The 17,539-nt window shown below is 42.3% G+C and overlaps 1 protein-coding gene and 1 long non-coding RNA gene across 2 annotated transcripts in view; both read right to left on the bottom strand.

Annotated features, from left to right (window-relative positions):
• Positions 1–17,539, bottom strand: part of OPCML (opioid binding protein/cell adhesion molecule like) — a 1,125,121-nt gene that overhangs the window by 904,467 nt on the left and 203,115 nt on the right.
• The window catches only part of LOC129048840 (uncharacterized), a 68,068-nt gene that overhangs the window by 49,924 nt on the left and 605 nt on the right, over positions 1–17,539 (bottom strand). The window contains exon 2 of the long non-coding RNA XR_008511525.1: positions 15,696–15,745. This is a non-coding gene — a long non-coding RNA (uncharacterized LOC129048840). The remainder of the gene's footprint in view (positions 1–15,695; positions 15,746–17,539) is intronic.

A 17,539-nucleotide genomic window follows, 5' to 3' on the forward strand; every position in this document is an offset into this window, starting at 1 on the left:
CACACATACTACAATATCAGGAATGATTCAAAATTTGAAAACTTATCTATCACAGAATAAATAAAATCCAGGGCATTTATCCCCTCTCTCGATGCATAAAATGCATAAACTTCGACTTATTTTGAAACACTGGTTTGTGCAAACTTACAAGTTAACTTTCATTCAAAGCAAGACATTGTCTTTTATTTCCTTTTCCTTGGGCACACTTGCTGAGAGGCAAGATGCTTTTATTCCCGCTTTTATTAGCAGAAGTTGTTGTAGTAGTCACAACGGAGGTAGAAGTGAGTATCATAGTGATAGTATTTGTCATGTGTTTATCCAGTATTTATTCAGTATGCTGTTGTATCTCTGCCTGTGGGCTCTGCCTGACCTCACTCCACATGTAAACTTAAAACCAGATGAGATAATTCAGCAACAAACAGCATGTCAAGTAGCTTCTAGCTTATTAGCAGAACCTCGAAATTCAATTTCTTAAAGTTTTCTCATGTGGCCTACACCTAAGTGTGCCACCAGTGGTAGCGTGTTAGCCTAAAATTGTAAGCTTATGGTGATAGACAGTTCTACAAAACTTTCTGCTGTAACGCTAAATACTGTTCATTGCTTGCCTATTATTAGGCCCACATCGAAGTGCTTCATGAGCATTTATGCCTCAGAACTACTTTAGGAGGTAGATCTAATGATTATGATTTCCAGATCACAGATGAGGAAACTAAAGCACAGAAAGGTTGGGTTACTTGCCAACGACAAAAACCCAGGGAAACAACCTGCCTCTGTGATGTCCCACTGGCATTGTGGCCAGCACTTCTGCACTTTCCATCACATGCTTCGTGCTGGCTTTTTTATGACGATCAGGCTGTTGATCAGAACATACATACGTCTGGGTTAGCAAAGATTATTTGCTTGGCTAAATGTTAGTTAGGCTCCTAGACCCTCTCCTAGATCAGTCTGTGCACTTCCTTGTAAAATACAGCTTCGGAAAATAACCCTGCAAAGTCAGTTTACTGAGAACTCCTCATACTCTATACCTCATCATCCTGGATATCTGATCAGGCTCCACCTCCTCCATCATCCCCCAGATGACGTTTGGTCCCCTTGGACTGTCTTCAGCAAGAATCTCGTTTGGTCTGTTTAGTTAGAATCGCCGTGACCCCTGCTGTTTCCTCTTAGTAACTTTCCATCCACTGACCCCCACCCTGTTCCTGGGCTATAAATTCCCATTTGCCGGGTTATATTTGGAATTGAGCCAGTTCTACCCTAGACCTTTTTCCCTATTGTGAGGGTCCTTAATGAAATCTGTTTTTACCCCATTAACTACTATCCAGCTATGGTTTTTCTTTGACGATATCTGCTAGTTCACCCTGTCACATTTAGTGCAGTAACGAGCACGCTACATCTGGTACCGGCTCCATTCTCTATGCCTAAAAATTCATGAGAGGCTGGGAGCAGTGGTTCACACCTATAATCTCAGCACTTTGGGAGACCAAGGTGGGCAGATTACTTGAGGTCAGGAGTTTGAGAGCAGCCTGGCCAACATGATGAAACCCCATCTCTACTAAAAATACAAAAATTAGCCGCGGGCACCTGTAATCCCAGCTACTCGGGAGGCTGAGGCAGGAGAATTTCTTGAACCCGGGAGGCAGAGGTTGCAGCGAGCTGAGATCCACCACTGCACTCCGGCCTGGGTGACAGAGGGTGACTCTGTCTCAAAAAATAAAAATAAAATAAAATAAATCATGAGGCCATGCAGCTAATGTTGATGTGGATATTCACACTTGTTTTGCTCGCAGCCTCAGTGATTTTACTGGTCTAAGATGATAAGATTTTTAAATTTCATTTTCACCTAGGATACCAATCAGAAAGAGTCTGTTCTTTTGGTGCCTTTTAAAAAATATTCATGATACATCATGTTGACAAGTCAAGACATTCAAGCAGCCCAGTCAAGTTGTGCACCCTGGTGAGATGGAAAATGTGAATGAAAAATCAGAGCATCATTTCTCACCAGTACTGCCTCTGAACTGACCACACACAGCACAGTTCACAGGCCACCCAGTTGTCCCTTAACCCTCCCTTATGAGACAGTAAGAGGCTTCTTCTGAGGTCCCGACAGGCTGCAAATTCTTTGTTCAAATTCTTTTCTCAGAGTGGCTTGGGATTTGTTGCACTTAGTGGCAACCCTGCTGTGATCTTCCAGAAAGAAAGAATACCCATGAATTAAAACACCACCAGCATCAATTCCAACACTTCTGGATCCTCTAATCACCTAGGCAAAATATAAAAAATAACAACCTTGTTTTGCGTTCTCTCCTCTTGGCCCTCCTCTGCCACATCTTCTATGGCTGTAAGTCTGAGCCTGCCTAAGCCTTAACTGGCTAAGTGTTAACTCATCCAGTGAGTTCAAAAGAGAGGGACACAGCAAGGCACACAGAGATGCCAGTGTCACAGTAGAACCAGTCTAGGAGAGCTCAGGCTTACAGCTGGCAGCTCCTGGGGTCGCCCTGGAGGAAACACTGGAACAAAAGGACCCTGTGGCTCCTCGCTTCTGACAAGTCTTTGGCCTAATTTATATGAGTAGTTCAGAGAAAACAGAATTTTTTGGAATTTCCAAGGCATTTCCATCAGGTTGGTGTGGGACCACACTCTTAAACCTTCAAAATTTTCCAGGAAATGCCTTTTGTAGGAACTGGATCTGACTCTGCTTCGTCCTTGATGTTGATGGATGCCAATGGTGAAGCAATGTCTGTCCTTGTCACTAAGCAATGCATTCCTCTCTAGTTGTGTTCTCATTTCACCCATTATTTTAGATGTCTTTGAAACTATACAAATTTTATTTTCCCTAATATGTACTGAAACTCATTGAATGACACACTTAATTTTTCTAATCTGATCAATATTTGGTTAATTGAATGAATAGACAATCTGTTTAAAGACAGAATTTGTACTATTTCCTCCATTGTCTATTCTTTATCCTTACCCATTGCCTCCTCCTATTCAATAATAGTTACTTTTTCTGGATCCCATGGAACTCAAGTCAGGCTGGTGAAACTGGTTTTGGGTCCTAAATTTGCCACTTATCCTGTGTGAGGCCTTTGAGAAGTTTTCTCCTCTAAGTATCTATTCCTCGCACATAAAATAAGAGTAGTAACCTACCTAACTCAGGGGTTCTTGTTGTAATTAAATGAGATAAATTAAATGAAGCAAGTATCAGAGTGCTCAAAACAGCATAAACATCTAGTAAGTGTTAGCTCTTATCACCACCTCCCCTTTCATAAATTTAAAAGAAAGTTAATGAATTTTTGCCAATCCTGGAAAGCTATCATCCTTTTAAAGTATGCATTTTATAATTTAAAATAAAAACTCTTAAAATTATGCTCTTCTCTGGAAACATCCCAATCAACCAACTTTGCCAATGTATAAATAAACAGTATGGGTCACCCCACAATTTAGAATTGGATGGTTTTCCTGGGTCTGTGCCATCTCTCCTTTTTCCCATACCAACATCTCTGCTGGATGTAAAGTCTGTGAAGGAAATTGTTTTATGGGCCCGCAAGTCTGCTCAATACGCAGAACACAATAACAGCAGCACCCAGCTGGCTGAGGGCTGAGGATGTGGTCTTATTAGCCCTGGAGTTTGGCTAAGGCAGAAAACAGAGAGCCATTCTCCTTCAATAAACAGGAGACAGCTGGAGTCCCCCAGCTCCTCTTCTTAAGGGAGCCTTTAACGACCCCTCAGCCATGTCTTCATGTACGGATAGGGCATGTATCTGAAGAATGGTGAACAGAACTTGAGGGAAGGTGAGAGAACAAGAAAACATGCCATATTTGGTAGAAATTAAGATAAGGAAATATTTTTTTAAAAAAAAACAAAACCCATAATGTATTCCTTTTCTACTCATTTCTGAGTTACTCTCCAGCTTCTGGAATGAAGGTGCAGTGCTGGACAGAGTAAGATTCTGCAAGCTCCTGCTGCCATCAGAAGCTCCGTAAGTACTGCATTTACTGAGAGAGGGCAGCTTCAAAGGTTTCATTTCCACTTAGAGTCTAAGCAGCTCTACAAAAGAGCATTGATTTTGGTTAAATTGATTTCATTCATAGTTGGTTTGGATGGTGTATTCAAAAGATAGATCGTATCAGACTGCCAGTGTACAGGAGTCTGGGGGGACAGACCTCCTCTTGTGTGTGCACATGTGGTCCTAAATATTTCCTCTTCTCACAGGTGGGTGGGATTTCACCTTTGAGGGGCCTGAAAAGACATTTTCACAGGATGGGCCACTCCGGACAGGCATATTACACTGCAATTTGGGTTATGTCAAAAGCATAAAATCAGGCTTTTCAATATTGCTTCTAACTGCCTGTGCAGCAAATACCCATTTGTCTTATTACTTTATATTAATGCACATTAGCTATTGACCCTACTTTAGTTGAAATATATAATAACAGACAGATGTACCAAGTGCCAACTGGTTATTAGAAACTTGAGTTTGATTCCATGGATTCCAGGTGGTGGCTGCCATGGAAAATACCTGCATGACTATTTCAAACATGCAAGTCGGTGTGAGTGTTCATGATCACTGTATTTGACTGCAAACCTCAAGCACGATGGCATTTGAAAACTATATAATATCCAAAATCATAGTATCAAACAGCAGAAGGCTTCTGCTGAAAAATATTCAAGATTACACATGTGTGAACATGCAACACGTGGTTTTATATTAACAAATGCCATCAACTTTCAATTATTCATGCAAATAAAAGGCAGCTGCTAGTTTAAAAAAATAAAAGATACAGATACAAGATTTCAAACTCATTTAGAGATGGCTGATGGCCATAGGCTGCAACCTATGGTCTTTCTTACTCAGCGTTTGAATCTACTTATCTATGCTCTGTTCAGATCAATATTAAAATCGGTTTCATTCGCTAAGCAGCCACTGACAGTAATTGGGCAGAGATGAATTAAAGGTAGGTGTCTGGAGACCTCAGTGTGAGGTTAAAAGCATATCATACTTGGATTATACAGATATACATGCACATCCTGCACACAAACACATAATACATATGTTTTAATGCCATTTTTCAGAAGTATTCTTTTTAACTGGGATACGCAAAAAAATCGTCTGGGGATCTTTTTCAAACACAAATGCTTAGGTCCCACCATCTAAATAAGTTGATTTAACAAGACTGGGGTGGGCCCCAGGCAATGGATTTTTAATAAGTTAAACCCATGCCAGTTGATTCTGAGCACTGCTTCAACTACTGCATTAAAGATCAGAACAACCACAAAAAAAAGACTGGGTTTTAGGCACTTGAGGAAGAGACTTCAGCCTTCCCCAAGACATATAAATGCTACCACCAATGACCCAATTGTTAAAATTGACAATATAGGAGTATCCCTTGATTACACGTTTTCGCATCCAATCCGCCACCCAAGGCCCTGGTTCTATCTCCAAAACACTTCTCAATATGTCCAGTTTTTAGTTCAAGCTGTCATCTCCCCACCTACCCTGCTGCTTTTTTCCTGGAAATTAGCATGGTGCCAGACACATGATATCTGCTTGACAAATATTAGTTGAAAGAATGAACAAACAACTGAGCAATTAGGAATTGTGTATTTTTCAACATCTACTTGCACAAGACCTGGTATATACAAAATTGAGTTAATACTAACAGACATTAAATTGAAAAGAATGCTGTTCATATACCTAAGTGTAGGGCACAGGACACGAGTCAGACTGAATCTCAGGGAGAAGAAATAGCCCACCAGCATGTTGACCACCACTAGTATTCAGGGATCCAGATACCTGTGGTCCAAGCTCATGCCGTCTCCTCTTTCATTCCTACCCACAGTGGACAAGCTGGGGGAAGGCATGTGCCAGAGCAAAACCAGCTTCACAGTCCACATGAGGGTATCTGGTGGCAAAACATCAATTATCACCTCCTCATCTGAGAAGCAGAAGATTGGATTTCTGGAGAGTCTCCACGGCCCACTTGTGTTCTGTTCGATTTTAATGCTTACGTAAAACACCCTCACAAAGGACAAAGGTGATGAAATCACTGCTTGGAATGAAACAAATCTGAATGTAAATGGAAAAATCATATGGTTAGAAATGAAGAGGCAGACACTATATAAATAGGCTTTGCAAATTAACAAGCACCCGAAAGGCACTCAGAGAAAAGCAGCTGTGCTGACCACTAAGGAAGGAAATGCTTCAGCACTGAGGACAGTTCTTGTGGGTCATGCTATTGGTGGTGTTCAGTCCGTGCCCAGAGTTCAGAAGCCGGAGCTAAAGGCAACTGACAGAACTGACCCATCTCCAAGTGGGCTGAGGCATCCACTAGGCCACCAGGCAGGAGAAGTGAATATCACAGTCCAGGTATCACAGAGTATTGTAGGCTTGAGATGCATAAAGAGATTCTGGGAGAAAACAAAGGAGGGGACAAAATAAAGAACTGAGTGGCCACTAAGGGGCCGTCCTGGTAAGGCGGGGCAGCTCCCACCTCCCAGTTTCCCCCAAACTTCATTTATGTCCTCTCCGTGCTGCCAGCAGGGACACAAATTAAGGCAAGTTGGCTTGGTCTCTCCAATTCAGCGAAAATGTTTATTGTTTGTCGTCCAGGATTCTAAATCACTCAGAAGGGAGCTTATTTGTTCTCTCAAGTTCTCCATTACCCCTGTGGGGGCTTGGGAGAGAGCTTTGAACTGAGAAAAAGCCCTGGCAGTAATTAAATACAAAAGGCCTCCCCGTGCCTCCCCACATTCGGAGTTGGCAGCCGGCTCCAGCCAAGCAGAAGGGGGAAGATTTGATTTTAATCACACAGATTTCATATTTTATTTTGCTCATTAAAATTCCTGATAAGGATTTTCTTCAGCATTGTGTGGTTCTCCCTGAATATTTGAAGAGGGGCTTTTAGAATTTTTTCTCTGTTCATGGCAAATGTTGTCTGATCCCTGCCTGCTCCATGGTCTGAAAAGATTGCCTCCACCTTCCTCAAATCCAAGGTGTGAGAAGTTTCTGAGAGAAAGAGGAAAAAGAATTTTAGGGATGGCATGCCACCACTGTGTAATTACAGCCATGCTGCCTCTGCTCAGCCCAACTGAAAAAATCAATTATCTAAGAATGCAGGCCTGGAATCAAGATGAAGAAAAACTTTGCTCTCTGAAGTTGTCTAGAACTCCTAGGAAAAAAAAAGGAATTCTGGGTCTGTATAAAACCATACTGCTGGGGAGGGAAGCAAATCCTTTTTAGAAGAAACTGCTAAGACGCCTACGGGCCTCTGTGCCCCAGGTGGGCTGCCTCTCTGAGGGCAGTGGGACCTCGGGCCTCAGTTCTAGGGCGGCGGGGGCAGGCCTTGTTCCTCTGTTACGGGCAGGGCTAAATTGTCACCAATCAGGCACAAATTTGAAAGAGGCCGGGAATGTTTTATTCTTCAAAAGGACGTCAATGCCAATACCTTCTTGCCCACAGAGAATCTAATTTTAGTGTAGAGATGTATAAATATATATTCATATGTGTGTGTGTATATATATGTTCTATATATAGAATTAGAGCTATAGTATTATAGCTATATAGAATAGTATATAGTATTATAGATATATTCTATATATGTATATTCTACATATAGTATCATTATATACTCTCCATCTGTACCTCTCCGCATCCTTGAATCTCTTTGACTGCATCTATGATGAGGATTTGCAAGTACCATGTTCTATATTCTGGGTTCTCTGGATGAAGCCTGTCCTCCTGGAGAGGGGAGGGGAGGCAAAGTCTTGGCCTCAGTCCTCGGCAGTGGTGAAGGGCCCCGTGGGCTGAGCCACGTCACCAGACTCCCTTCCTAATGGAAGCTCTGGTATGAAAAGCCCAGTACATTCTCACTCAGCACTGCTTCAGACGTGCTGTATTCTGGTAGCAAATGCAAGAAGTTCTGATTTGACATAAATATATATCAAAGCATTCCTTTTTGGCCTCTTCATTTACCCATAAAATATTAGATTGCTGGATGGCATTATTTGGGGTGATCATTCCCAGCCTCACTTATGTGCTCAAACACCTACAAAATTACTCCAATTGTTGCTAGCTTGTTAACTTCAACTAGCAAGTGGAAACAATTTACTTTTTGTCATTTTACTCCAACAAAACTCTATTCCCACTGAAGTAATTTTAACACCTATCAAAATGCAGAAACAACCAAAAAACAGAGAGATTACATATATATGTTTGTGCATATATGTGCTTGTATATGTAGACATATATATCCCACTTTTAGTAGATTAGAATATATATAAATTGTAATTCTATTAATAGGCAATAAATGATGATGAGGTTTTAAGATGTCCTAAGAACCCATTATCAGGAAATCTGATCAAGTTACTGTAGGCAGCAGGGATGACTACTTGCCAAGATATGCAGCCTGTTTTCTATGTTCAGAGTGCTCATATGGGAGAAAACTAGGAATTAGAGAATGAGAAAGACATGTCCTTAATCGACCTCTACCGAGCTCATCTGGGAAGAAAGTGGGTCCCTTCTTTCCTGCAATGCGGCCCTCTGTTCTGGACTCCACCTCAAGCGTTTCGTCCTTTTCAGCCTTGTGTGTGCTAATGCTGTTTCCTAAAGAACAAACTCATGTCCATCACAACAGAACGTACGGCCTTGCTCTTGTTTGAAGCCTGTGCACTCCCACTTCCTGCAATCTCTTTACTTAGCAGCAAATTTTCCTTCATTAAAATTAAGCCTCATTTCTTGCTCATCTTTTCCTGTTTTTCTCAGCAAAACTGAGTGCAATCCCGAACCTGTTTTTCTTGCTGCTTTATTTTCTTGTCAGTTCATAACTGAATCCTCTTTCCCTCCAAAAACAATTGAGAGCTTTATTCCACCCGATTTTGCCTCTCCTTTGTGTGGGAAACGAGGAAGAGAAGATGAGGAGTGTGGGTGTGTGTATGTGGGGTGTGTGTATGTATGTGGGGGTGTCGGTATGTGTAAGTGTGTGGAAAGAGTGGGTGTGGATATGCGTATGTGTGTGGGTGCGTGTATGTGAGTGTATGTGTATGAGGAGGTGTGGGTATGTGTATGAGGGGGTGTGGGTATGTGTATGAGGGGGTGTGGGTATGTGTATGTGTGCAGGGGTGTGGGTATGTATAAGTGTGTGGGGGGAGTGGGTGTGTGTACGTGTGTGGGGGGGTGTGGGTGTTTGTGTGTGGGGGTGTGGGTATGTATAAGTGTGTGGAAAGAGTGGGTGTGGATATGTGTATGTGTGTGGGTGCATGTATGTGTGTGTATGTGTGTGGAGGGGGTGTGTATGTGTATGGGGGGTGTGGGTATGTGTATGTGTGTGGGGGTGTGGGTGTGTGTACGTGTGTGTGGGGGTGTGGGTATGTGTATGTGTGTGGGGGTGTGGGTATGTGTATGTGTGTGGGGGTGTGGGTATGTATAAGTGTGTGGGGGGAGTGGGTGTGGGTATGTGTGTGTGGGGTGTGGGTGCGTGTATGTGGGTGTTGGGTTGTGGGTATATGTGTGTACGGAGTGTGGGTGGGTGTATGTGGGTGTTGGGGAGTGTGGGTGTGTGTATGTGTGTGGGTGTGGGTGTGAGTATGGGTGTGTATATTGTGTAGTGGGGTGTGGGTGTAGGGGGGTGTATAAGTGGGGGAGGTGTTGGTGAGGGTGTGTGGGGCAGTGAGTGTGTGGATGTGGATGTGGGGTGTGGGGTGTGGGTGTGTGTACATGTGTGGGTGGGGGTTGTGCGTGTGAGAATGAGTGTGTGTATATTGTGTAGTGACGTGTGGGTGTGGGGGAGTGTATAAGTGAGGGAGGTGTGGGTGAGGGTGTGTGGGGTGGTGAGTGGGTGTGTGGGGTGTGGGTGGGGTGTGTGTATGAGGTGGGGTATGTGGTGGTGTGTGTATGTGGGTGGGGGGTGGGGGTGTATGGGGAGGGTGAGTGTGTGTATGTGGGTGTGGGTGTGTGTATGTGTGTGTGGGGTGCGGGTGGGATGTGTGTATGAGATAGGGTATGTGATGGTGTGTGTGGGGTGGGGGGGTGTGGGTGTGTGTGGGGTGGGGGGGTGTGGGTGTGTGGGGAGGGTGAGTGTGTGCATGTGGGTGTGGGTGTGTGTAGTGTGTGTGGGATGTGGATGGGGTGTGTGTATCGGGGGGTATGTGGGTATGTGTGTATGTAGGCGGGGAGGTATGTGGTGTGTGAGTTGTTAGCAGGTGAGGGGTTAGGAAGTGTTTTTCCTAAATGTCCAGGATGTACTAGAAGGATTCATTTGTGTATTTTGGTACCAGGTTTTTGTGCAGACTCTAGGATTACTGATTGTGTTTCAGTGTATTTACGCTCATTGCAGAGATAGGGTGGCCTTATATATCCATCTGGAGTGGCAACTGCTCGAGGTAATTCTCTAGGGTCAGACTCCTAGACAGGGAGGTAACAGAAAAAAATTGTGGAATTAGCATTGGATTCTCTGAAACAGCAGATCTCAGGCTTTGATAAATCTGCCACTACTTAAGGCTATCTGCCCATCTCTTTAGTTTATGCTCATTTTCCCTTCTTCTCTCAATCCGGTTATCTACCTAACTTCTGTTTAAGGGCCAACATAGATACATGGAATTCTATAGACCTAAACTTTCATAATTGCCAGATTCTCTGAGCAGCACTGAAGCCTCCACTTCCTTTGATAGGCAGAGACATAGAATGACTGTTCAATGTTCCCTGGTAGGATGGGGTTGCAGCAGAGTTCAGGGATCCTGGGTACAGCTACTACTCAGAGGCCAAGTAAAGGGAAGTCCACCTAAGCCTGGAATCATGTGCACCAGGGTTCTGATCAAACTGACAAGGTGCTCGCACTGTAAATATGAGTGTTGAGAAGACACTTTGAGGTATTCGGAGACAAAGCTCCAGAGAACACTATACGGGTTTGGTGGCTATTTTAGCCATTCTTCAGTTTCTGTTTGACTTTCTTAACTCCTATGCTTACTAAAAACCTAGACATTCATTAAAAGACAGCTGAAAACTGAAAACTAGCTGGGTGACCTTGGGCAAGTTACTTCTATGCCTCATCTATAAAACAGAATAATGATATTATAAACCTTGATGGGTGTGTTTTAATTTTTTTTTTTTTTTTTGAGATGAAGTCTTGCTCTGTCACCCAGGCTGGAATGCAGTGACATGATCTCGGCTCACTGCAACCTTCGCCTCCCAAGTTCAAGTGATTCTCCTGCCTCAGCCTCCCAAGTAGCTGGGATTACAGGTGCCCGCCATCATGCCCAGCTAATTTTTGCATTTTTAGTAGAGATGGGGTTTCGCCATGTTGGCCAGCGTGGTCTCGAACTCCTGACCTCAGGTTATCCACCTGCCTCAGCCTCCCAAAGGGCTGGGATTACAGGCATGAGCCACTGTGCCCAGCCTTAAAGATTAATTGATATAATCAGAGTAAAAAGCATAGCACAATTCCTGGCATATAGTAATGCAATACTCAAAACCTCAGCTTTCATCATTGTCATTAGAAAAGCACACAGCAGTTACCATGTGCTGAGCACTTTACTAAATATTGAGGACACAAAGGCAAATAAGAAATGGTCTCTGTCCTCCACTAGCTCACAATCTAAAAAACGTTTTCATTTGCACAGTTAAAAGGGGTAAACTTATTTAAATTTTCTTCCTTTGTTGTATGAGACAACCGAAGTTCAAAGAAGTTAATAAAATTGTTTAATAGTTACACAGGTAATAGTGGGCCAAGTCATGATTTGAACCCAAGTCCAGGTTATTACAAAGGGTGTCCCTCTATCTGCTTTCCAATACAATTAGTGTAGATAAAGTGAGGATCCAGCAGTAAAACCGAAAGAGAAAGGGATTTGGTGACTCATGAGCCTTCGTGTTGCTCTAGTATTATAGAAAGTTCAAGAACGAGTAGGCGAGATGAAAGTAGCAGACCCTGCAAGGAGTGGCCCCATAGAGTCAGAACTGAAACCAAACCCCACTTGCCTGCTGGCCTGGTAAGCTGGTAAGTTGCAAAAGGAGGAAGAATTGGCTGTGGGCTGTGGCTTGACCCACGGGGCCAGGGTTCCCATGTCTTAGATCCTTACCAGTATGGGTGACAAGGACAGCTGACACCAATCATGCAATTTAGGCTCCCATCTCCAGTCCTCTCTCCTCTGGAGGAGTGTCTCCATTTCCACAGAGACTCCACAGGGGCATCAGAGCCACTGTGGCTTTAGTTACAGCGTTTGCTTCTAGCTGGAGTTTTCTTATTTTCCTTCTCATTATTTCTAATTTTCAAGTACTAGTTTATTTCTTAAAACAAAACAAAACAAAAACAAAAAACACTCTTTTTTAAAAAGTATCACAATCATTTCTAAATGTTTAGTTTATGCTATGGGTTTAGACTTGTCTCTTAACCATTGGCTTTAAGACTTGTCAATTATATACTATTTTCTAACTCTTGACCTTTTACCTTTATTGTAACTCAACCTCTATTATTTCAAAATTCTACTTTATTTCTATTTGAAATTTTAGCATTTGTAAAACATTAATCACATCTTATCCTTCTACCTTTCCATTATTGCACATAGGCCATCTTTCCTTTACTTGTTTTCTAAATTTTTCCTGTATTTGATTTATGTTTATAAAAACCTACAGAAAGTATGGCCATGGTGACTACTTTTTTCATTAAAAAAATTTCTTTTTGCTTAGGATTGCCTTGGCTATTTGGGCTCTTTTTTGGTTCCGTATAAATTTTAAAATAATTTTTTGTAGTTTTTCTGAAGAGTGTCATTGGTAGTTTGATAGGAGTAACATAGAATCTGTAAATTGCTTTGGAAAGTAGAGTCATTTGAACGATAATGATTCTTCCTATCCATGAGCATGGGATAATTTCCATCTGTGTCTTCTCTGATTTCTTTGAGCAAGGTTTTGTAATTCTCATTGTAGAGACCTATCACCTCCCTAGTTAGCCGTATTTCTAGTTATTTTATTTTGTGTGTGTGGCAATTGTGAATGGAATTGCCTTTCTGATTTGGCTCTCAGTTTGGTTGTTGTTGGTGTACAGGAATGCCAGTAATTTTTGCACATTGATTTTGTATCCTGCCACTTTGCTGATGTTTTTAATCAGCTGAAGGAGCTTCAGCTGGTTATGGGGTGTTCTAGATAGAGAATAATGTCATCTGGAACAGAGATAGTTTGAGTTTCTCTCTTGCTATTTGGATGCCCTTTATTTCTTTCTCTTGCCTGAATGATTTGGCTAGCACTTCCCATACTATGTTGAATAGAAGTGGTGAGAGAATAGAAGTGGTGAGAGAGGGCATTCTTGTCTTGTGCTGGTTTTCAAGGGCAATGTTTCCAGCTTTTGCCCATTCAGTATAATGTTGGCTGTGGGTATGTCATAGACGGCTCTTATTATTTTGAGGTATGTTTCTTTAATACCTACTTTATTGAGAGTTTTTAACATGAAGTTTAAAACTTTATGTTAAAATAAATGGGAAAAAGCCTTTTCTACATCTACTGAAATAATCATGTGGTTTTTGTCTTTAGTTCTGTTTATGTGATGAATCACATTTATTAATTTTCATATGTTGAACCAGCCTTGCCTCCGGGGATGAAGTCTACTTGATCATGGTGGATTTGCTTTTTAATGTGTTGCTGGATTTGGTTTGCAAGTATTTTACTGAGAACAAAACTAAGGAATCATGTTACCCAACTTCAAACGATATTACAAGACTACAGTGACGTAAACAGCATGCTACTGGTACAAAAACAGGCACACAGACCAATGGAACAGAATAGAGAGCCCAGAAATAAAGCAACGTATCCACAACTATCTAACCTTTTAGTAGTAGGAGGAGGAGGAGGAGGAGTATCTTGAGACAGAGTCTCGTTTTGTTACCTGGGTTGGAGTGCAATGGTGTGATCTCAGCACACTGCAACCTCTGCCTCCCAGGTTCAAGCAACTCTTCTGCCTCAGCCTCCCAAGTAGCTGGGATTACAGGCACCCACCACCATGCCCAGTACATTTTTGTATTTTTAGTAGAGATGGGGTTTTGCCATGTTGCCCAGGCTGGTCTCGAACTCCTAACCTCAGGTGATCCATCCACCTCGGCCTCCCATAGTGCTGGGATTACAGGCATAACACAACCATCTGATTTTTAACAAAGCTGACAAAAACAAGCAATGGGGGAAAAAAAAAGCTCCCTATTCAATAAATGGTGTGAAGATAACTAGCTAGCCATATGCAGAATATTGACGCTGGACCCCTTCCTTACACGCTACACAACAATCAACTCAAGATGAATTAAAGACGTACATGTAAACCCAAAACTATAATAACTCTGGAAGATAACCTAGGCAATGCCATCCTAGACAGGAATGAGCAAAGATTTCATGATAAAGACACCAAAGTCAATTGCAACAAAGCAAAAATTGACAAATGGGATCTAATTAAACTTAAGAGCTGCTGCACAGCAAAGAAACTATCAACAGAGTAAACAGAAAACCTACAGAAAGGGAGAAAATATTTGCAAACTATGCATCTGATAAAGGTCTAGTACCCAGCATCTGTAAGGAACTTAAACAAATTTACAAGAGAAAAACAAACAATCCCATTGAAAAGTGGGCAAAGGACATGAACAGACACTTCTCAAAAGACGACATATATGTGTCCAATAAGCATATAAAAAAAAGCTCAATATCACTGATCATTAGAGAAATGCAAATCAAAACCACGGTGAGATACTATCTCACACCAGTCAGAATGGCTGTTAATAAAAAGTTAAAAAATAACAGATGCTGGTGAGGTTGTGGAGAAAAGGGAACTCTTATACACTGTTAGTGGGAATATAAATTAGTTCAACTATTTTGGAAAGCAGTACAGTGATTCTTCAAAGACCTAAAAGCAGAACTACCATTCAACCAAGCAATCCCATTACTGGGTATATACCCAGAGGAATATAAAGCATTCTACGATAAAGACACATGCACACAAATACTCATTGCAGCACTCTTCAAACAGCAAAGATGTGGAATCAACCTAAATGCCCATCAATGACAGATATGGATAAAGAAAATGTGGTACATATACACCGTGGAATATTATGCAGCTGTGAAAAAAAGAACAAGATCATGTCTTTTGCAGGAACATGGATAAAACTGGAGGCTGTCATCCTTAGCAAACTAACTCAGGAACAGAAAATCAAATACAGCATGTTCTCACTTATAGTGAGAGCTAAATGATGAGAACTTATGAACAAAGAGAAGGAAACAGCAGACACTGGGGTCTACTTGAGGGGGAGGGTGGGAGGAAGGAGAGGAACAGAAAAGATAACTGTTGGGTACTGAGCTTAATACCTGGGTGATGTAATAATATGTACAACAACCCCCATGACATGTGTTTATCTTTGTAACAAACCTTCACATGGACTTCCAAACCTAAAATAAAAGTTTTTTTAAAAGGAAAAAACACTTTAACCCATTGGGCTCTTTTCAGATGTTAAGGTCCAGAACAAGCAGACCGAGCCCTGCTCCCATAGAGTGTACCAGTGAGTGAGAGCCAAGAGCCCCATAATCAATGGACTTTGGTGAGGATTAACTTGCAATCTTCTGGATCTCTGTGGGAGAGGGTTTGTAGAGGCCATTGGCCAGTCTGGGGTGGCCTTTGGGTAGGGCATGAGAGGGGCAACAGGAATAAGCCCATTGATGATGTGCTGTCTCTGCTCTTACCTACTGGTGGGCTCCATGGAAGCAGAGCTCAGTCTGGCTGGACCCTAAATCTGAAACACATTAAATGGATGCATGTTTCAACTTGAACTGTTGACATGTTGGGCTGGCTACTTCGCTGGGGGCTGTCCCATGCCTGTGTTTAGCCACAGCCCTGAACTTTGCTCTCTACATGTCATTAGCCACTCCCTTTCAGACATTGTAAAATGTCCCCTTGGCAACAAAATCACCTCTGGTTGAGAACCTCAGCTTTAATCCTTACAACCATCTTTCACGATGGGCAAGGCTGCCATTCTTACTCTTCATTTTACAATAAAGGAAGCTCAGGCTGAAAGGCTGTGATTTCCCCAAAGCCACACAGAATGGCAGAATGGTCCAGGTGACTAGATTTCCTAACTCCAAATCCAGCTCTCATTTCAACACATGTCAGCACTTCATACCTGACAAGCGGCCAGCAGATTGTCTTCAGAACAAGACAAGGCAGACTTCGCTTTACAGTGTGGGCCCTGGACTGCGTCAGCCCTGGAGGCTGCATACATGAAGTCAGCGCCTCTCCTGGTGAGGCTGCTGCTGGTGTAGGCAGACTCAGTGGGCTATGATATTACACAGATTAAAGGAGGGAAAGCATCCTCAGCCTCCCTAAAATTGTTTTCAATGATGGCCTCTGGACTAGAGGATAAGTTGACTTTCAATCAGAAAAACAGTTAATTCAACACTGGAATCGCCTCCTCCAAGTCTTTGACATCATCCTCACTCTCATTCCGAATCTCCTTAAGACAGAGTGTCTTGGACAATTAACTGGGTGAGGATGCAGCAAAACTGACCCAGCTGTATGGATTAAGAGAGGAGGTGCAGGCTAATGGCAAGTGTAGCTCCCAAGAATCAAACTGATGACCCGTTGAGGTCCAAGCAGGAAGCTGTTTGTAGGAGTTGTTCAGTGCAGGCTCAGGGTGTCCTATCAACCACAGAGAACAACAGTGATGGGAGTCCTGAAAGAAAGGAGTCTCCATCTAGGGGCTCTGTTTGCAAGTAGCAGGACACAGCCACATGTAGAGTCCAGTTCCTGAAAGGAGGAACCAATAAAGCATGCCAGGATGCCTATCCCAGGATGAAACTAGAGGGCCAGGTTAGGAAATGGAATCAATATCATTAAAGAAGTGGACTTCAGAACAAAGGTGAGGGCTGTCTCATGGCCAAGGTACCCAGTCAAAGTTATGTAAAAAAGTGAAGGCCACGTGATACAGAGCTCACAGCGTGCAGGACAAGAACTGGTAATACTAATCCCTTCTGTCTCAGAGCAGCGTTGGTCTTGGGATCTGGGTGGAGAATGAAGGAGATCCACTAGGTATGAGACTCAGAGGCCAGGAGCCAAACAGGTTTTAGGAAAACACTTTAGCCTCTTTGGGTCTCATAGAATTATAGATTCTGCTAATGGAAAAAAAAAAAAGACAAACTCAAGTAGTAGGATCTAGTGGCTAAGAATTTGGAATCTAGGGCCAGACAAATCCAGGTTAAAGTTTGTATATTGAATAAGTGTATTGCCTTTGATATATAATGTCTCTAAGACATAGTAGCATTGCTTTTAAGATGGAAGTCAATATAGAATCTCTTTTATAGGATTGAGAAATTTAAATGAGACAATAAATAGAAATGTCCCAGTGCCTGAAATACAATAGAAATTCATTCAGCATTGGTTTAAAAGAAATCAATTTCCCCCAGCCTCAACTTAGCATTTCACTTGGAGTGAGAGGAACGAAAAGGATGGGCAGGTTGCTGTTACTATCAGAGGTTCTACTTTTAGTGAATGTCCTTGCTCTTAGCATCTCTCTTTCCTTACTTCCTTACAC

Source organism: Pongo abelii, chromosome 9 (genome assembly GCF_028885655.2).
Source record: "Pongo abelii isolate AG06213 chromosome 9, NHGRI_mPonAbe1-v2.0_pri, whole genome shotgun sequence".
Taxonomy (NCBI): Eukaryota; Metazoa; Chordata; class Mammalia; order Primates; family Hominidae; genus Pongo; species Pongo abelii.